Raw genomic sequence first — 23,669 nt, forward strand, 5'->3', positions numbered from 1 at the left:
AATAAATAAATTCTTTAAATAAATGAAATAATTGTTTAAATAAATAAAATAATTCTTAAAATAAAATAACAAAATCTCACTGATAGCCATTCCTTTGGACAGTAGTGCATTTATTTATTTTGACATTAATATTGTCATTACTGTAAAAGACAAATACGATAAAAAAAAATAATATTTTAAATATATATAAAATAATTCTTAAAATAAAATAAAAATAAATTAAAAGTAAATCAAAATAAAATAAAATAAAAATCTCATACAGCTCCGTCGCACTCCGGGCGTGTTCGAATCCCGACTCGAGGACCTTTCCCGATCCAACTCCCTATCGCTCTCCCACTTCGCTTCCTGTCATGTCTGATCTGTCCTATCATAATAAAAGGCAAAAATGGCAAAAAAAATCTAAAAAAAAAAAAAAAAATGAAAATGAAATATAATAAAAATCTCTTACTGATGCCCATTCCTTAGGACAGTTAGAGTATTTATATATTCTGACATTAATATTGTCATTACTGTAAAAGGCAAATACGATCACAATGTATAAAAACCTTTAACTTAAATTTATTTTTGTTAATGTTTTTTAGAAATGCACATAATAGTCAAGAAAACAATGTCACAGCAAAAAAAAAAAAAAAAAAATGAAAGAAATTCTTAATGATCATAAAAATAGTCCTTATTTTCTTCATGCAAAATATAATTTATTTTCCTTTTTGTTTTGTGAAGAAAAATGACCTTGACATGTCAGATCCACCCTTACGGTTCACTATCATCCAGCAGTCAGTCGGTCAGGCGCATCCTGATTTTATAAAACTAAAGATGGAAGAAAACTATGACAAGAAACAACACTAAAGAGAAGAACCAGCCTGACTGACACCTTCAGAATGACTGTACAGTAGCCTTACAGTTTGAGTGACTTGACATGTCAACAGGAAGTCCTTTAAGCTAAATTAGTCTGCTTCCTGAGCTTGCGCGCTCCGCTCGCAGTAACGTGCTGTCTGTGATAACGCTTGGCTGGACGCAGAGGAACAGTTACACGCGTGAATAAGCACCCGCTACACACACAGACAATGGACTGACCCTCGCCGAGGAGGTTCTGATGACGGGACCTCATTTAAGACCTTTCATTTAGACAACAGCACAAACCGATTCCTTCAAAACTACACAAACAACACTTCCTGTCACCCCACGATGCCCACTGTAACCCAGCAACCCTGTTTGGGAGGCGGTTAATGAGGTTACCAGGACAACAGACACGATGAATTCAACAATGAAACATCATGAAGGCTGAGCATCCTATAGCAAAAATACTTTTTTGGGATTTATCACTTAAGAGACAAACAAAAAATAATAATTACCACACCCTAGTTATTAACTGAACAACTTTTAAAAACATGTTTGTAAAAAACATATATTTTTTTAATAAATTAATTAGTTTAATATGTACTAAAATAACTCAATTGCGATTTGATTTTTAAAGGGCATATTTAAAATTCATCCACAAACATGATTTTGAACAACTATCTATTTAGTGATTATATAATTTTAAAGCAGTGTTATTTTAGTATTAATAAGATAAGATAGTTTAGTATTGTAAAGGTTTTTATTTAATATCCATTGTAATTTTAATTTTAGTTATTTTTTTAATAATTGTGTTTGTCGTTTTTATTAGTTTTTAGGATTTTTTTTTTTGTTATTGTAGTAAATAACAGAATCCCGTTTGTGCCACTGAATAAAAAAAAAAGTAAAAAAAAAAGGAAACTTTTCAATCTTACAATTCTGACTTTAATTCAAATTTACAATTCATTTTTTCTCTCTTGCAATTGTGAGTTTAAAAAAAACTGAACTGCGAGATATGAACTTGCAATTCTGACTTTTCTCTCAATTTTGTGATATAAACTTGTGAGTTATAAAGTCAGAATTGCGAGACAAACTCACAATTCTAAAAACTAAACACACAACTGTGATTAAGTCAGAATTTTGAGATATATTCTGAAAACATACCAATCTTTTTTCCATCAAAATTGGACTTTATGATTAGCAATTCTGCCTTTTTTTCTCAGAATTGTGATATAAATTCGCATCTGCGAGTTATGAAATCAGAATTGTGTAATATGAACTCCAAATTCGGACTTTTTTTCTCAGAAATGCAAGAAATATACTCATAATTACAATTAAAAAAATAATAATCAGAATTGTGAGAAACAAACTCGCATTTGCAAGAAAAAGTCAGTTTATATTACACAATTCTGAGAAAAAAAGCAAGAATAGTGAGTTTTTAATCACGCAATTCTGAGAAAAAGTCAGAATTGCAAATTGCATTTGAAAAAAAAAAAATTGTATTTCTCACAATTGTGAATTTATATCACACAATTCCAAGAAAAAAGAAAAGAAAAAAAGAATTGTGAAAAACAAACTTGCTTGAGAGAGGGAGAAAAAAAAAAGAAAGCTTTTAAATCACACAATTCTGAGAAATAAAGTCTAAATTGCAAGATATACACTCACAATTCATAACACGCAATTGTGAGAAATAAGTCAGAATTATCAACACGCAGAATTGTGAGAAACAAACTTGCATTTGCGAGAAAAAAAAGTCAGTTTATATTACACAATTCTGAGGGAAAAAAAGTAAGCATAGTGAGTTTATATCACGCAATTCCGAGAAAAACTCACTTGAGAGAGAGAGAGAGAGAGAGAGAGAGAGAGAGAGAGAGAGAGAGAGAGAGAGAGAGAGAGAGAGAAAAAAAGGCGAGTTTGTAATCATGCAATTCTGTGAAATAAAGTCTGAATTGCAAGATATACACTCACAATTCTGACTTTATAACATGCAATTGTGAGAAAAAAAGTACAAATTGAGATACAAACTCACAATTCTGAGAAAATATAATCTAAACTACCAATATAATAATATATAATAATAATAATAATAATAATAATAATATTATAAACTCCCAAATCTGACTTTTTTATTCAGAAATGCAAGCAATATACTCATAATTATGATAGACTCACAATTCTGAGAACATGCCAATCTTTTATCCCCCCCATCAAAATTGGACTTTATAACTCGCAATTCTGACTTTTTTTTTCAGAGAATTGTGAGATATAAATTTGCAACTGCGAGTTCTGAAGTCAGAATTTTGAGATATAAACTCCACTTCTGACTTTCTCAGAAATGCGAGAAATAAACTCACAATTGCAAGAAAAAAGTCAGAATTGCGAGATACAAACGCGCATTTGCAAGAAAACAAATTTTAAAAAGAAAATATTTCTTGCAATTTTGAGTTTATATCATGCAATTCCGAAGAAAAAAAAAAAAAAGTATGAATTGTAACTTTATATCTCACAATTCTGACTTTATAACTCACAGTTGTGAGTTTATATCATGCACTTCTGAAAAGTCAGAATTGTGAGATGAAGTCGCAACAACATTTTATTTTTTATTCGGCGGAAACAGGCTTCCATATCAAGTTAAACTAAATGCCAATGAAAGATTTTGCCTTGCCAGCTAGCTAAAAAAAAATATATCTCAGTTAACATTTATTACAAGTGCTTTTATTTAGTTTTTTGTCTTAGTTAACTATAATAATCCTGGTTCAAAGGGGTCACGAACATTAGCAAGGCTAAAAATAAAAGGAGAACATGAGTTGATAAGAGTGAAAATGAGACAAAATTCCCTCCGGAAAAGGAAGTGATGTCAGAGGCACATAATTCAATAATGACCACATAATGACCAACGACTGACCAATGGGGACCTACAGTCACATGAGTGTGTGGGAATGAGCTCATGTTAGAGACCAGTAATGAAAACAAAGGCATCCGTTTAACTTTAAGAATCCCAAACCACATTACAAGGCCTGATTGCAAAAATCAAACTTTTAAATATTTCCCTCACAATATTGACTCAGGGTGTTTCTTCAGCTTCTGCAAAAGCACACAGACACATGATCAAATGTGTGTGTATGTGTGTGTGTGTGTGTGTGTGTGTGTGTGTGTGTGTGTGTGTGTTTGCACTTATTTGAATGACAGTTGGGGAAAGAAATATGCTTTCAGTGCTTCAGACATTGCTGTGTTTGTTCACAGTCACAGCTGAGAAGTGTTGTTCACACCATGTTTGAGATAAACTGACTGTGTTTGTGAAAAGCATGACAATATCTCAAGCCGAGGCATTCTGGCATAAAGATATTACTTAATAAAGGATATTTTCACAACACTGTTTCTATGTCAAACTGTTGTGCATATAAATGATCAGAGGCAATACTCAAGCACTCACACAGCATCCAACTTAAGTCAACAAACCAATTTGTTCAGATAGTTTGCCTTTGGGAGACAGTTTATTCAGACGGTTCATTTTAACGTAGTTTGTAGATTCAACAGTGTTTGTCATTTTATGTCATTACTGCAGTAAAAATGTTTGATACATTTTGCTATTTGTTGGAGTTTGCCATTTAAATGTTATGATCATCCAAAACACACTCTCTTAAAGGTACAGTTAAAGTCAAAAGTTTACATACACCTCACAGAATCTGCAAAATGTTAATTATTTTACCAAAATAAGAGGGATCATAGAGTGAGGGAAAAAATTAATTGATCCCCTGCTGAGTTTGTATGTTTGCCCACTGACAAAAAAAATGATCAGTCTATGATTTTAATGGTAGGTTTATTTGAACAATGAGAGACAGAATAACAACAAAAAAATCCAGAAAAACACATGTGAAATAAGTATTTGACCCCTTCGCAAAACATGCCTTAGTACTTGACAATCACAGAGGTCAGACGTTTCTTGTAGTTGGCCACCAGGTTTGCACACATCCCCGGAGGGATTTTGTCCCACTCCTCTTTGCAGATCCTCTCCAAGTCATTAAGGTTTCGAGGCTGACGTTTGGCAAATCGAACCTTCAGCTCCCTCCACACATTTTCCATGGGATTAAGACCTGGAGACTGGCTAGACCACTCCAGAACCTTAATGTGAGCCACTCCTTTGTTGCCTTGGCCGTGTGATTTGGGTCATTGTTACAATGGAATACCCATACCATGGGGATGGTGTTCTTGGGGTCATAGGCAGCATTCCTCCTCCTCCAAACACGGCGAGTTGAGTTGATGCCAAAGAGCTTGATTTTGGTCTCATCTGACCACAACAGATCACCCAGTTCTCCTCTGAATCATTTAGATGTTCATTGGCAAACTTCAGACGGGCCTGTACATGTGCTTTCTTGAGCAGGGGGACATTGCGGGCGCTGCAGGATTTCAGTCCTTCACGGTGTAGTGTGTTACCAATTGTTTTCTCGGTGACTATGGTCCCAGCTGCCTTGAGATCATTGATAAGATCCTCCTGTGTAGTTCTGGGCTGATTCCTCACCGTTCTCATGATCATTGAAACTCCACGAGGTGAGATCTTGCATGGAGCCCCAGACCAAGGGAGATTAACAGTTATTTTGTGTTTCATCCATTTGCGAATAATCGCACCAACTGTTGTCACCTTCTCACCAAGCTGCTTGGCGATGGTCTTGTAGCCCATTCCAGCCTTGTATAAGACTACAATCTTGTCCCTGACATCCTTGGACAGCTCTTTGGTCTTGGCCATGGTGAAGAATTTTGAATCTGATTGATTGATTGCTTGCTTCTGTGGACAAGTGTCTTTTATACAGTTAACAAACTGAGATTAGGAGCACTCCCTTTAAGAGAGTGCTCCTAATCTTAACTAGTTACCTGTATAAAAGACAACTGGGAGCCAGAAATCTTGTTGATTGATAGGGGATCAAATACTTATTTCACTTATAAAAATGCAAATCAATTTATAACTTTTTTGCAGTGCGTTTTTCTGGATTTTTTTGTTGTAATTCTGTCTCTCACTGTTCAAAAAAACCGGCCATTAAAATTATAGATTGATCATTTCTTTGTCAGTGGGCAAACATACAAAATCAGCAGGGGATACTGTACAAAATGCATGTTATTATGCTAGGTATCAAATGTAACTATTACAGAAGATGCTCACTGATGCTTCAGAAGGAAAACCGATGCTTTAAGAGCCTGGGGGGGTAAAAACCTTTTCAATTTGAAGATCAGCTGAACAGTAGTATTGTGTGACAGATGGAGGTGACCAGTGCGGTCACATGCTCCTAAAACTCTGTCATTTTTGGTCATACACATAAAAGTAATATACATCTTTCGAATCTGTAAAGATTCTACGTTTATTTCTGTGCACTCAGAATAACAACGAAACGTTGTGCTTTTGTAAAATAATTAAAGCAAACAGGACACGCTTTCTCTGTGAACTTGAGCGTGAAACGCATACAGACATGAAAAATATAACTATAGAGAGTGAAATGTCTACGTTCAAATGTGTGTGTGTTTGCATTATTTACATTAAATTTAATGTGTGCAATGCACACTGTGCATTTGTTTAAGCTGGATTTCAGTTCAATAACAACAACAAAAAAAACTACATTTTAGATTTTTATTCAACTAAGGTGGGCATGCTGTGATCTGTACTGTATTTTTTACTGTAAATGACAGATTCTGGCAAAAAAACAACAACATGGGAGTGGGAGGGAATGGGAGTCATTCTCCTGGGAATGGTATGGGATGGGACGGGATTTTCCCTCAGTTTTTTTGTGGGATTGGGATGGGAGAGGTTTGAAAATCCACTCCCGTGTCACCCTCTATTTCAAAGTAGCTTCATCAGCACTGAAACACAAACACTTATTATTCTGCAAGTGTTTGCAAGCCTGTGTCTCGTCAATACAGAGAATCTGCTGGTTAAAACTCACACAAAGCCATTCAAACTGTGTGTGTGTGTGTTCTCAAGCAGCACAAAAGGTCACCCTTGGCTCCATTAATCAGAGTTTGATTCACATTCAGTAAGTCAAACACAAATACAACTCTTCAGACACACCAAACAGCCAAACAAACGCCAGATTGAATCACAGACGTTCACACACTCCACCTAATACACCTGTCAGTGTGTGTGTGTGTGTGTGTGTGTGGGAGATTAGACAGATTAATCTGTCTGTTAATGAGAGATTGCAGGTCAAAGGGAATTTCACTGCTGACACACAGACATGCAAAGATTTTTAAACAGCTACATGCATATATATGTATATACAAAGCCAAAAATAATCCCTTATGATTAATAAAAAATGATTTGCGTTATTTAAAAGGATGTTGTGTCTTAATTAGATAATTATGGGGCCAATTTTGTAAGCAGTAAACCATCATTAAAGACTTAGTGTCAGAGAAGATAATAGGCAATAAACAAGCAACACACACATACCAAACTGACACAAACACATAAACATCTCACATTGCCACTTCACTTCATGTGTGTCATTATGAACTGAACAGGAATTTCATTGTCAAACAACATGATTGACTAATTATAGAACCACACACACCTCAGCACGCCCACAGAATAATCACACAAACACACACTCACAAATCTGTGCACCTGCGTCTGAACCACAGAATCTAATCCACTGACTCACAACCTATTTAAATACCATTCACACACACACACACACACACACACACACACACACACACACACACACACACACACACACACACACACACACACACACACACACACACACACACACACACACACACACACACACACACACACACACACACACACACACACACACACACACACACACGCAGCCTGATTTAATCCATTCAGCCTGGACAGAGCACATTCCACTGACCAGGCAGAGACATACACACACCTTAGACACTACACTAGTGAGCTCATCTCATAGACTTCCACTGGTTTCTATCAGTCTACTAATGTTTTGAATCAAATATTGTGGACAATGAGGGGACAATTTGGAGTAAAATAGATGATCTTATGTTGCTTCAGTAAGTGCTTTATCTTGACTTGAAATATTACTAACAAAGACAAAGTTATTTATGTTTACTTTATAAAAATCTGTACTTTTCTGACAGCAAAGACACTGAAGGTACATTTGTACAATTATACTACAAGCCTTTATCTTGATCAAATAAAACAAATGTCATAACCATCCCAGGGCACGCAAAAATTCAAAATCTCTGGTAGCCCTTCGGGCAGGTACTCTTCAGAATTTGGTAGCCCGAAAATTCATTTAACTAGCCCAAATAAAAAAGACAATTTTCTTTTTAAATATAGAAAATCAGATAGGAGTCTAAATGTCAATCAAAAATGTTTTCGATACACAAATATAAACATATATCAAGGAAGGAATTTTATTTCACTATTTAGTTTATCTGCAGAATTTTTAAATATCAATTTAAGGCAATTTCTTTATTTTGAAGAGCTGCACAAGTAAAATGAACACAGTATGAGTGGGGTTGGACAATGTACAGTAGCATATTAAGCCATAAATTTACATGATTTATAATTCAGATACAGGTTCACACGAAAACAAAATATCTTACACAATGGCATTTCAGCCTTTCTACCATTTAAAAGGGATACATTAAGTATATAATTTATTATATTTATTCAAAACATATATATTACTGTCTTAATAGTTTATATTTTTAGAAGGCACATTCACTTCTTTCACATTAACTCTCTGTCACGAGGGGGTGCTTTAGGAGCGCTGAAATACTACGGTTTCCCTAGTAACGGCTGTATACAAAACAGCATTAACGTTGTTTTATCAGGCATGAAATGAAAATGCCAACGACACGTTTCTGAGGACAGTTGGTTCCCTTCAGATACATTCATATGAAGACATCAGTGTGGCGTTTTGACTTTGAAACGTGTAGTTCATATGTTTTTATTGAATGACATTATTGCCTTTTGAAGTTTAATCCAGCCCTATCGCGATTCCCGTCCTCAACTGTAAGACCCCTTAATATTATAATTACGATTTTTCTTATACTATTTAACATATTTAAAACTTTTAATGGCCTTAAATTTGATACAACTAAATTGAGGAGTTTTTAAGGACCTCAGAAGCCCTGTACTTTATGATAGCCATTCGGGCAGTCCGGTCAAACATTTTGGTAGCCCGACTGGAAAACACAATAGCCCCAGGACGTCGGGCTAGCGATTTTGCGAGCCCTGACAAACCAGCTGTACAGATACAGTCAAGACTCTCAAGTACACTGAACTCATTTGCCTTTATAGATAAAAGTACTTTCTTTATGATTCAGCTGCACAGGTGCTCCTCAAAACCCACTATTGTGCATTGCATTATTTCAGTTTATATGCAAAGCTGTCTGCTGGTGAGGTACAAGAGTTTCTAAAGCGTTTCTGTTGGTTTCTCATCATTCAATCACAATGTCTGAAACTCAGCAAACAATGCAGCTTCAGGGTTTTATAGATCTGTATTTGTTTAAAACCCTGATCTCCTTCATGACATAACGTGATAGTAAGAGCGAGAGGGCAAACCCTGACTTCCTGTCGTTATAACCGTTACTTCCTGAAACTGCGCAAACATGCATCTCTAAGAAAACACACGAACAAACATCATCAAACGCACGCGAATGTGAGTCAGCAGACGATATGAGATATGACTGTTGTAACTCTGAACTTTACTATAAACAACCAACAAACAGAGACATACAGCATCCAGAGTATGTCTGTCTGTCCGTCTATCTATTCATCCATCATAAATCAATCTATCATCCATCTATTCATACATTTATCCATCCATCTATCTATCCATCCACCCATTCATCTATCCATTCATTCATCCATCAATCTATCCATCTATCCTCCATCCATCTTTTATATCATCTAACCATTTAACTATCTGCCCATTTATCTATCCATCAATCCATCCATTTATTTCTCCATCTTTCTATAATCTATATCCATCTATATATCCATCTATCATCCATCCATCTATCATTTATCAACCCATTTATCAATCTATCCATTAATCCATTCATCCATCCCTCCATCTTTCTATCATCTATATATCCATCTATATACACACACACACACACACACATATCTATCCATCTGTATATCCAACTATCATCCATTTGGTTACTCATTTATCTACCCAGATTTTCTATTATCTATCCATCCATCTATCATTTATCTAACCATTAAACTGTCTGCCCATTTATCTCTTCATCATTGATCCATCCATCCATATATACCTCCATCTATCAATCATTCTATCATCTATCCATCCATCTATAATCTATATATCCATCTATCATCTATGTATCAATCTATCCATCTATCATCAATCAATCCACCATCCATCTACTCATTTATCTACCCATTTATTAATCCATCCCTCCATCTGTCTTTTTATTATCTATCCATCTATCATCTATCCATCATTCGTCCATATATCCATCATTCGTCCATATATCCATCTTTCAATAATTTATCCATCCACCTACTCATTTATCTACTCATTTATCTACTCATTTATCTACTCATTTATCTACTCATTTATCTACTCATTTATCTACTCATTTATCTACTCATTTATCTACTCTATCCATCATCTACCCATCCACATGCAGCAAATATTCAGCAAAGATGCACTAAATTGATCAAAAGAGACTGTAAAATTATTTATGCTGTAGCAAATAAATGCTGCCCTTTTGAACTTTGTTTGTCAAAGAATCCTGACAAATAAAATAAACAGCAGCACACTTCACTTTTCACAGTTTTCAATACTGATAATATGTGACACTGCAGACTGGAGTAATAATGCTGAAAAATCTACTTTGCATCACAGTAATAAATGACATTTCAAAATTCACATACACACATTCAAACAGAAAACGGGTATTTTAAAATGTAATATTACACAAAATGACTATTCTACTGTATTTTTAATTAAATAAATGCAGACTTGTTGAGCAGAAGAAAAATAGCATAAAAAGCATAAAAGCATAAAAAATAAATTAATCTTACGGACCCAAAACTTGTTTATATAAATCTAAAAAAATTTCGGGAGAAGACAATCACCAACAAAACACAACGTTTATGTTCTCTATTATCTTACATTTCGACAAATTTCAGATTTTCTTCAACATTTACTTTCAGTTCACTTCTGAACTTCCGTTTCCCATGAATCTTTCTTTCTCTCTGCATCGCATGCCTCAGTCACCTCAGCTGCACTTCCTGTCAGCCAACTAAATGCGCAACACCTTGCCTCGCCTTGGCAAACACCACTAATGAAGGCTAAAAAAAATTTCTTTCCATCATAAAGTCAACACAGAGGCCCTGCGCTCCTAAAGCACATGCTTCTGTGAAACGCATTGTTGTTTTATGAGCGGAGGAGGGCTTCAGAGTAGAGCTCTTCACAGAGGACCCGAGACCCGAGGACCCGGGACCCGACCCGGGACCCGTACGGGTTCGGGTCTATATTTTAAATGGTTAGCCGGGTCCGGGTCGGGTCCAAATATATTACTTCGGGTCCCGGGTATGTTTAACTTGTGTGTAATACCCGAGTCGATCGGAGAACATCGCACCTTCCAGTGTCAGTCACCACTTTGCACGTGTTTTGTAACTTGCATCTTGTAAAATTATGATAAGAAAAGTGTGAGAAGGAAATAAAAAAAGAAGAAGATTAAATAAATAAATAAAAACGCATGTCGCGTGACCGCAGCAGCGAGAAGCAGAGCGCAGGAGGAGTTAACGTAAATGGACGGTCGGTGATCATGGATTCCTTCATGAGTGATGTGAAATAAAAAGCCTTGCACATTTATTTATTTCACATGAGCAACAAAATATGAAATCGAAAATGAACAGTCACATTAATGTTGTCTGTGTCTGTGATGTTTACACTGCATTAAAATAACGCGCATGAAATGTTTCTATGGCAACCAGAGCTGGCGACTTTTACCAAAGACCAGAGCCATAGAGAAACTCTGCCAAAGACTATAGAATACCCTTAAGGCCTTAAAGGTACTTTACTTTTACTCTGCCATAGTACACATAGCATTCTTTCTTACGTTTATAATAATACGGAAGAACCATCTTGTTATATTTTAATTTTTTGGTCAGTCTCGGCTCAGAGAGCACAGTGATAATAGAAAATATGGTGGAAAAAATACACTCTTTTCAGAATAAGCTATTTACGCTATCAAGCTGTCTCGTGCTATACGTGCGAATTCCTCCTTTAAGTTTCATAAGATGACCACTAGGTGGAGCTCTAAACATATGTTTTGTATTGCTTTATCTTACTGAAGAAGATACTGTTATTGAAGATGCACGCAGTAAAGTTTACCGCATTCATGTTCTGTGCCTTTTTGGAAAAAAATGTTTAATTACAAATTAATAATATTAATTAATAATAAATTAACTAATAAAACAATTGCGCCGAGTCTTTATTGCAATCTGCAAAAGTATCGTTATTGTAGTTCAAAAGGGTAAACACAACGGTCGAAGTTGACTTAGAGAGAAAAAAGTATTGCATTGGTCATTCGTCACCGACCGTGACCGCGAGTAGCCTGCCCTAAAGTAACTATTCAAGCTGGAATAGTGGATTAAAAAGGGTCTTTCTGTCGGCAAGAAAGAAGAACAGCCTAACATGTACTGAAGGAGGTCTGTATGCAACGCTACTAACAGTAGTTTACGCCAAAAAAGTTTTTTTTTTTCCTTCGCAACTTATTTATAGTTAATAGCAGTTTGCTGTGCAATATGTGCCGTTCGGGTACAGTCGGGTCTGTGTCTTCCCAGCCGAGTTCGGGTCCAACTAGTACATTTAAGGTATATTTCGGGTCTTCACGGGTTCGGGTCCCACTTTAAAATAAAATACGGGTCCGGGTCGGTTCCGTCCAGGACATTTACGGGTCTCTTCGGGTTCGGGTACGAATTTTTGGACCCGTGAAGACCTCTACTTCAGAGGCGTTTCCCAGACTGCATCTCAATTGCATCACGTGACGTCTGAGAATGTGATCTGATTTAAAAAGCTACAAACACTTATTCTTCGAAGAATAAGTGTTCTTTCTCTTCTTGTGCTCTGGCATGTGAGGTAAACGCTCGTAAACAGACGCGGGCAGTAGTTCTGAATCAGCAGTCATGCTTTCCTGGACGTCAGAGCTTCGCTGTCAGATAGAGGTATATGGGATACGGTTCAACACTCAGATCTTTTCAGAAAAAGCCCTCGAAATGAAACCCGGACAGACAGGCATTGGTAGCTTCAGTCAAGCCGTGTGACAGATGAGTTTATCCGACTGGTTTGTGATTGTGATCAGAAATTGGAGGCAGCGAAGCTTGTTGAATTGAGTCTATTTGAGCGTTTCTTATCTTCAGCATCATGAAGAGCAACTATTCTGACTGTCAGCATTAAAGTAAACTGTAAATACTCAAAGTTAACAATTCACATTCCGGACACAAAGTCATGCCACCAAAAAAAGCAGAGTGCAAAATTAACACTACTATCTGCAAATATATAAACTAGTGCTGTCAAAATTAGTGTGTTAACATAGGCAATTATGTCCAGTTTAACAGCATTAAAAATACTTAATGCAGGTAACATTTCATATTAAAGTGCAAATGAAATTACAATTATGCGTGTCAGATCCATGTTTCATTTAGCAGCGGCAGCTCTTAAAGTAATAGCAGCCAAATACAACCTAATAACCCAGCTGTTGTGATGTGTGTTAATCACAGAACAATACAAAACGAGGAAATCAATAACTTTTGTAGCTTTAAGGATTCATTTATATTTAATTGAAGTATTTAGGGTTTGATAACTTTATTTAATTTCTGTATATTTTCTGCTTGCTAAATAAAGATAAATAATGGGTTTATGTAACGATTGTTTTAAGTTCCTTTAAATTGGAAGTTATTTTTGAAAGTATAATAAATGTTAAAATTGATAGCTCTCAATTATACTGTAATGCTGAATGGCTGTAACCAATGGTTAAATATTCAGGCAAAAAACTATTTCCTAAAGACATCAGTAATACTGGCATGAGTGATACTCACCTTCAGTCATAAAAATTATTAGCCAATAACAAATATTAAAAATATACTGCCTATATTTAAAACTTTAATATTATGTGGGATTAATCGCATATTCTTTCTAAAATTAATTGCGATTCATTATGATTAATCGTGATTAATTTCAGAAAGATATGCGATATTTTAATCAATTGACAGCACTGATTTTTTTTTATTTATTATAAATATTACATACAATTCATTAAAAATAATATAGAAATATAATATTTTCTGTTCTATTTTCAGCAAAATACATAAAATACACAATTTTGTTCAAAAGTTTGGGGTCCACAAGGTTTTATTTAAGAAATTACTTTTTTTTTCAGCTAGGATGTATTCAATTGATAAAAAGTCACACACCAATGTGACCCTGGACCACAAAACCAGTCATAAGTCACACCGGTATATTTGTAGCAATAGGCAAAAATGCATTGTATGGGTAAAAAAATATTTTTTCAAAATTAAATTACTTTTATGCTTTTATGCTAAAAATCATTAGGGTATTAAGTAGGGCTGTCAAATGATTAAAATTTTTAATCAAATTAATCAGACTTTTCAGTGGATTAATCATGATTAATCACTATTTGCAAGGACACCTGAATCCTAAACATTTTTTTTTCTGAAATGCATACCAAAATATAAATAACAGGACACAGATACATAATTTTCACATTTTCATATTATGCCAGGGCCCGCATCGGGCCTGTTTTAGGCTACTCCTTATTTTTTATATTTTAGACATCCATCAATTATGTCGCGCTGATGGAAACAACACCAGACTTTCGCTTTTACTTTCGACAACGGCTCGGATGGCGCAACTGGAAGAGATCCGCGTTCAATCGCACGCAGTAGGCTGAAACTTGCCACAAAATACCGGCAAAAATAAATAATAAATGTGTCGGGGAAAGAGTAAGGACATATCTGAATTATTTATTAATAAAGTGTATTCAATGTGAGTCAATGTCGCAAAGATCCTGCAATTTCATTTTTGGACGCGCCTTGAGAGAGAAATTTATCATTAGGGATTACATATTAAACAAGTTTTTGTTTTCGATTTGTTTTATTTCGTTAAGTAATAATTTAAAACTTTCTATAGATATATTTATCATGTCTGTGAGGCATGCATTTAGCTTTATTTTTGTTAAGCACTCCTATTCAAGAACGAGACGACAGAAAGCGCATCATTTTTGTTTTCTTTATTTTATAAAAACACTGCAACGTTTTTTGGTGTATTACTTTTTCCTTTGTGAGCAAAAATGACGGATAATTTTAAATTGCTTCCACTGAAAAAATGCAAATGATTGAGCTGGTGCCTCGGTGACCTGCAAAGCGGCTTTATGTAGGCTATCTTCCACTCTGTCACTGTGTCAGTCACCGCTCTTTCGAGAATGAACCCAGCATAACTATGCAGATTTAATTCCCAAAACATAAGAAAAACGAAAGTTTCATACAAATTCTGAATGGATTATGGCATGGAAAGTGCAAAGCGCGCTCCCTTTATTATCACTAAAAGCGTCACAAATCTTAGTTCATAGAGATCTCACAACGTTCCGTTATAATCAATAAAGCTTTCTAAACTACACAATGAATCTTTTATTTACATCGCATCTACACTTAGTCAGGAGATGAACAACGCTGGATTGTTTGCCAGATCTTCAATTGGTTTGCTTTCGTTTGAGTGTAGGGGAGAGCGGGGCACAACCAAACGCGGGGTTAATTGTAACACACGTGGTTTAAATATTTCCACACACGCTAGCATAACCAAATTTACGGTGTTTACTAGTTGCCATAGCAACACTATGCAGAGAAAAAAAGAGCGCCAGAATACAAAAGCCTTTTCAAGATATCGCTGAATATTTATTTTACCATAGTAAAAGTACATTTCTGGCTGAAGTAAACTTTTCATTTCAGTTTTTAATATTCATTTAAAATTAGACAAATCTGCTATTATTTTAATCTCCAATTTGTTATTTATCAGTTTAGATGGTTTATTAATGCTTCGCAAACCAGCAGAAGACACTAACCTGTTTGAAACTCCAGTCGCGCAGATGGGGAAAGATGTAACACTGTGTTACAATATTCCCCGCTGTTATTAAACTATGCTATTCTGTGACATTAGCGGTGCAGTTTACACGATTTACTTCTAAGGATTTTGATAAGAGACCTCAAGAAACAGGTGAATAAAGGCTGACAATCAATGTTTAATGTTCAGAAGTTATTATTTCAAGTAATGTAAAGCATTTTGGCTGGTTTATGTGTGTCGTGTTCTATGAGAGCTGTGTGTGGAGGAGTGGAGTGTTCTTCTGAATGTCTAAATGTGTTTCATCTATCTGTCCACATTGTTTAACTACTGTACAGCTGTGTGTTGCGATCAAAGCCATTCAAAGCATTGTTGCGATGTGTTCATTTTCAAACTCCAAAATTCGATTATTTTTATTTTTTTTTAAAACGTCATTACTTCATTTGTAAAAGTTAACATGTATTTTACTGACAAAATATTTTAGTTTGTTGTGTATATTTATTTCATTCGATCAGATAACATTTTAAGCTGTCATATGGTCGTGTTACAACGTGCCCCTCAGATGTTACAATGTACCCCACCTACGGGGCATGTTGTCACGTTTCACTTCCTTTCTTTTGAGGCAAATAACGAAAAACGTATACACTGTAAATATGAAACAAAGCGATATATTTGTACTAGACAAGTGTGAAAATAACGTGGATAAAAAATTGTACTCTGAACCCCACGTGGATTTACATAAACCGCGAAATTCAAAAAGTGTTAGGTTGTGCCCCGCTCTCCCCTATATAGCACCGTCTACCCCAGTAGAACCGGGCCTAAGCTTGGCTAACCACTCCAGTTGCAGAGGGGCTGTCGCCCATGCTTGTACTTGCTAACTGTACCATCATCATTCTTTTTATATTTGAATCCGTCCATAGGCTCACCTTGCTCTATCTCGCCTCTAGCTCCCCAACCACTTTCCTGACAAATAATTCGTCACTCTGCGCATGCGTGAAATGCGTTAAAAAATTTGACGTAATTAACAACAACAAAATAATTAACGCCGTTAACGCGTTATTTTTGACAGCCCTAGTATTAAGTAAAGATCATGTTCCATGAAGATATTTTGTAAAATTTCTACCATAAATAACAAAGCTTAATTTTTGATTAGAAACTTTTTCTTAGTATTTTGATTTTTTTGCACCCTCGGATTTCAGAATTTAACAAATAGTCCTATCCTACAAATCCATACGTCATTGGAGAGCTTATTTAATCAGCTTTCAGATGATGTATAAATCTCAATGTAAAAAAAAAGACCCTTATGATTGGTTTTTAATAAAGACATCTAAAATGTTACAATGTTACAAAGGTTTTCCATTTCAAATAAATGCTGTTTTTTTAACCTTCTATTCATAAAAAAAAATCCTGAAAAATAAAATGCATCACAATTACTGACCCTACAAGCAAATATCATTTTGTATGTTAGTTTGGCACATGAGCTCATGATCTGATTTATCATTCATGCCTGATAGCTGTATGCAGTGGTGCATGCAACTTGATGCAGTTTTCCACCTGACCGTTCAGATACACGCGAGACCTGTCTCAAACATCAGCGTCAGCACCTCTGCAAGCTGCAGAAGTGAATGTTGTGAGCATCGGTTCGTCCTAAGAGGCCAAACTCAGCTACACCTGCCCGAGACACTGACCTGAGGGACACAAACCCTGCAAGAGACTCATGTCGCATTAGCGAGGTGTTTACACACAAACCTAGTACTCATTGAGACGATATTCCTCAGCGGAACGTTCTGGAACAAATCATGCGCACCGTCAAGATGAGCAGCATTACAAGCTGTCAGAATACATGCATCAGTGAAGAGAAAAACTGGACGCATTAGTGCGCAATATCAAGTACAGTGACCAGAAAACCCCAGTATACAGTAAACAGTCATTTTTCAGGATTCTTTGATGTATAAAAAAAGCTCAAAAGAACAGCACTGATTTGATGTTTTAATGCCACTTTTAACCAATGCATCATTACCGAATAAAGGTACACTATTAGTCAAAAGTTTTTGAACAGTAAGATTTTTAATGTTTTTTTTAAAGAAGTCTCTTCTGCTCACCAACCCTGCGTTTATTTGATCCAAAGTAAGGCAAAAACAGCACAATTTTGAAATATTTTTACTATTTAAAAAGTTTTTCATTTCAAGATATTTTAAAATGTAATTTATTCCTGTGATTTCAAAGCTGAATTTTGAGCATCGTTACTCCAGTCACATGATTCTTCAGAAACATTCTAATATTAGAATTTACTTTCCTTAAAAAAAAAAAAAAAAACATTGTTAAAAACATGTGAGTAGAATTATTTCAGGTTTCTTTGAGAATTTTTTTTAGGTTTCTTTCGTGAAAAAGTTCAGAAGAACAGCATTTATCTGAAGTAGACATCTTTTGCAACATTATAAATGTTTTTATCATCACTTTTGATCAATTTAAAGCATTTTATAAATTAAAATATTAATTTCTATTAAATTAATTTAAAAATTCTATTAAAATTATATTGACTCTTTTTGGTATAGTGTATAATGTTACAAAAGCTTTTTTTTTTTTTTACATAAATGCTGATTTTTGGATCTTTCTATTCAAAGAATCCTGGAAAAGTTCTCAACTGTTTTAAATATTGATAATAATAGAAATAAAAAAGGTTTCTTGAACAGCAAATCAGCATATTAGAAGGATTTCTGAAGGATCATGTGACAGTGAAGACTGGAGTAATGATGCTGAAAATTTAGCTTTGATCACAGGAATAAATTAAAGTGGTGGGCCGTTATCGGCGTTAACGCGCTGCGTTAACGTGAGACTTTTATCGGGCGATTAAAAAAAATATCGCCGTTAATCTATTCTCAAAATTGGGTTGGGAGCTGGGTCTAAACTACGCAAGCTATGATGACTTTCACCTTGATAGTTTAACGCGGATATATACCAAAGACTATAGAATATGGTCGTGCGTTTATGTCTCCTCCGCCAAAACACAGACGGGATCACGTCGTCCTTCATTCATAAAAACCGAATCTATTATAGCGCGAAATGCCACGTAAATTCGTCGTTTTTTGGATTCATAAATCAACTGTTGGTCTGTCACTTAATTCAAATCGCGATATGGACTAGTGTCTGTGAAAACTGAAATGCAAAAAGACCGTTTTAATATGAATCCGGTATGTTCCGTTTGCCTAGCTGTATGAAATTCATACTATGAATGGTGGAGACGCGCTTTTACTACACACATACTGAAACACACGTGACGCTCCCGGTAATTTTTGGCATTTGCATCTCACATGAACAGATAAACTCAATCTCCAAAACTGCTGTGAGTGTCACTTATACCGTTTCATTTGAGAAAACTCGCATCATGTCATACTGTATACACAGAAACTTCACGGCAACCTGTCAAAATAAAAGTACGGTGTAACATGTTTAGTCATTATTTGGGTAGCACACATATTCTGAATGCCTTCAGCAGAATTCAAATTAGCCATTTTAATCTAGATTAATTCCAAGATTTAATCTAGATTAATCTAGATTAAAAAAATTATCTATGCCCACCCCTAATTTAAATAGAAAACAGTTATTTTAAATAGTAAAAATATTACTGAATTTTACTGTTTTTGCTTTACTTGGATCAAATAAAAGCAGGCTTGTTGAGCAAAACAGAATTCTTTTAAGAAGTCTTGAAGATTAAAAATCTTACTGTTCAAAAACTTTTGACTGGTGGTGTATTAAAGTCTTACGGGCCCCAAACTTTCAAACGCTAGTCTTTGACAGTATGGAGTTATTTTTAGTTTTCTGATAACTCACGACCCAGACATTGAGAGTGTAACACCAAACAAGTCCTGTTGTGCAAACACAGCCGTCGCCTACATTTGAACTTTTAATGAATAACTGCACCACTAGACGTCCCACCGAGATGAACGCAAATCACAAGTCCAAAATGCACGAGAGAACGCTGAGGGGTCGTACGTGACGTGAAAGACTGTTTCCTCTCTAAACAACATAAAATCCAAATCGTGTACTTATGATCTCTGGGGATGATCTGTAATCATAACAAGCAGGTAGAGGCAGAGGAAGAGGATATGACATCATCAAACAGAGACACTGGGCCACGGTGTCTCTCAGCAGGGGACAAATGTAAGCGGCGACCTGCTGACATTCAGCCACTGATCCAATCTCCCTCACAGAAATGACTTCCGTACTAAAACACGACCTTCTGCTCGTTACAGAAAAACACCAGTGGCAAGAGTGTGTGTGTTTGACATCCTTGCTGAAGGGAGAGTGTGAAACCATCGAGAGGGCAGACGAGAGACAAGGACGCTCTGCTCCAGACCCGAAGCACAAACCGTTCCACGCTAGTGAACACACTTTCAAATGAAGCGTCTGAAGGCTTGAGCGTAACTTCACTGTGATGGAAATGGAAATTCTGGACTTTAAGACCTTTCAGGACTACAATTGATGAGAAATAAAAACAACAGAGCGAAACACAAAACTTTCAGTGCTGACTTTGAATCAACTAAACTACAGACGCAACACAAGGCCTCTGATAATACAAACTCAGTGTTTAGAAAAGCATCTATTTAGGAGGCTATGAAAAACATTTTTATTTTTCTCATATTGTATTTTATTTGTACCTAAATTCCTGTTTTATTTTTTACAAAAAACATTTCTGAAATGGAACAGTTTAATGACGCTTAAGAAAAATATGCTTGCATGTATTTTTGTTGAGTATCATATTTGATCTATCAGCTTTTTATGGCTCATATAGTCTGATATTGTGAGAACATGGAAGTAAAAAAACAGCTCAGTTGTATTCAGAAACTTAAAAATATGTAGAACCTTAAATATATTTGGTGTAGATATTTAAATGTGACCCTGGACCACAAAACCAGTCATAAGTAGCACAGGTACACTTTTAGCAATAGATTTTTCTTTTATGCCAAAAATCATTAGGATGTGAAGTAAAGATCATGTTCCATGAAGATATTTTGTAAATTTCTTACCGTAAATATATTAAAACCTAATTTTTTAATTATGTAAACACTTCATTTGGACAACTTTGCGATTTTCTCAATATTTTGATTTTTCTGCACCCTCCGATTCCAGATTTTCAAATAGCTGTATCTCACCCAAATATTGTCCTTTAACAAACCATACATTAATGGAAAGTTCATTTATTCAGATTTCAGATAATTTCATACCCCTTCACTTTTTCACATTTTGTTATGTTGCTGCCTTAAGTTAAACTACTTTAAATTACTTTTTTTCCCACATCAATCTACACTCCCTACTCCATAATGGCAAAGCAAAAAATAGGTTTTTAACATTTGTGCAAATTTATTAAAAATAAAAAACCGAAAAGATCCCATTGCACAAGTATTCATACCCTTTTCTGGGACACTCGAAATTTAGCTCAGGAGCATTCATATTGCTTCTAGATGTTATTACACTTCGAGTGGAATTAAACTGTGGCAAATTCATTTGAATGAGTATGATTTAGAAAGGCACACGCCTCTCAGAAAAGGTCTAACAGCTGAAAATGCATATCAGAGCAAAAACCAAGTCCTGAGGTCAAGATAACTGCCTGTAGATCTCAGTGACAGACTTGCGTTAAGGCAATGATCTAGGGAAGAGTTCAGAAAAAAATCTGCTGCATTGAAGGTTCACAGAAGCATGTAGCCTCCATTATCCATAATGGAAGACAAATGGAACAACTAGGACTCTAGAAAATGTCTTCCAGCCCCCATCCAAGCTGACAGAGCTTGAGAGGTGAAAAGGTGAGGCAAAGAATGGCAGATAATTGCCAAATGCAGATGTGCAAAGCTTGTCACATCATACCCAAAAAGACTTGAGGCTGTAAAGGTGCTTCAACTATGTACTGAGTTAAGGGTATGAATACTTATGCAATGTACTTATTTCTGTGTTTTATTTTTAATAAATTTGTAAAATTTGCAAATCTGGTTTTTGCTTTGTCATTATTATGGTGTATGGAGTGTAAATTGAGTGGGGGAAAACTAATTTAAAGAAGTTTAACATAATGCTGCAACAAAACGTGAAAAAAAATTAAGGGGTATGAATACTTTTGCAAGGCACTGTATAAATCTTAGTTTCAAAAAATTGACCCTTATGACTGGTTTTGTGGTCTAGGATCACACAGTCAAAAAGTAAGATGAAATTCTGTTGCTTGTAATGCAAATAAATTAAATCTTTATAACAGCTTAGCAGATACTTACATAAAAATGATAGAAATATCAGTCATCACTCTATATCTCCAATAATATGTCTTAGTAAGATAATATTGAAATGCTTAGTTTGATGATCCAAACATATAATGCAATGCAATACAACGATGATTGAGAGATGAACAAAATAAACATTCATCAAAAGCCTGATGCTCTTATTTGATACTCACTATTTTTAATTTAAATAATGTCTGGATAAACAAGTAAAGCTAAGCTTTTTTTAATCTGGTAAGTGTTCATTTTGAAATATTACTAACATATCAAAGTTAATTGTGTGTTTACTTGATAAAAATCAGTCAGATTTCACAGCAAAAACATGTGAAACATGAGCTGAAGGTGGACGTTTGCACAATTATACTAAAACGCCATAAGCAGCATTTAGAGGCTTTATAAATATGGGTTTCAAAGGCGATACAGTAGACTTTATATGGTTAACTGCATAATGTTATGGTGTTTTGGTGGCAAATATGGTAGAAAGACGCACTCTGCTTTTACCAGACAGGAACTCCACGTGTTCACACATACAGTGATGGTTTACGGTTTCCTCCCATCAGTGTCTAGAGTTTCACTATAACACACCTGGTGTGTTTGGGACTCTATGGAAACACTGGCTAATGATGGAATATCAGTTTTCTATTAGAACAAAGGCTTGTTTGGATCAGCATAGCACCAGTTTAGTATATTCCGCATAAAATATCCCACTACATCTGCCAAAATAATGTCTACTTAATACTAAAATACTTGACCTTACATTTCCATGTGATGAAAACATCTCTGATTTCTCGATTAGTTCGCCCAAAAATGAAATTTACTGAAAATGTACTCAACCCTCAGACCATCCAAGATGTAAAGGAGTTTAATTATTCATTTGAACAGATTTGAAGAAATGTAGCATTATATCAATTGCTCAGCAAAGGATCATCTGTGGTGAATGGGTGCCGTCAGAATGAGAGTGAATGACTCCAGACCATCACTTAACATATCATGAAGTAAAAAGCTGCATTTATGTAAAAAAAAAAAAATCCTTCAAAGTTTTTAACTTTAAACAGTTGTTTCTGAACTGGAGTCGTGTTGATCACTTGTGGATTACTGTAATGTTTTTATCAGCTGTTTGGACTCTCATTCCGACGGCACCCACTTACTGCAGAGGATCCATTGGTGAGCAAGTGACGCAATGCTACATTTCTCCACATCAGTTCTCATAAAGAAACAAACTCATCTACATCTCGGATGGCCTGAGGGCTGAACTATCTTTTTAATTTAATGTTTCTTCACAATCTCTGATATGGTTTATTACCAGGAATGTAATACAATTACATTCCCTTACATACTGCATTGTACTTTGACCAGTAAAGTCTTCAAGCTATGACGTACTAAAAACAACTGCAAAAAACTATGCCTACTCATACTTTTGCACACTATGTGTAGAAAAAAGTACACATGCTAAGAAACACGAACTGAAAGTCAGTGTATA

The 23,669-nt window shown here is 35.3% G+C and overlaps 1 protein-coding gene across 1 annotated transcript in view; it reads right to left on the reverse strand.

Annotated features, from left to right (window-relative positions):
* Positions 1–23,669, reverse strand: part of LOC141288058 (protein diaphanous homolog 1) — an 89,992-nt gene that overhangs the window by 64,985 nt on the left and 1,338 nt on the right. The window lies entirely within an intron of this gene.

This window comes from Garra rufa, chromosome 16 (genome assembly GCF_049309525.1).
Source record: "Garra rufa chromosome 16, GarRuf1.0, whole genome shotgun sequence".
NCBI lineage: Eukaryota > Metazoa > Chordata > Actinopteri > Cypriniformes > Cyprinidae > Garra > Garra rufa.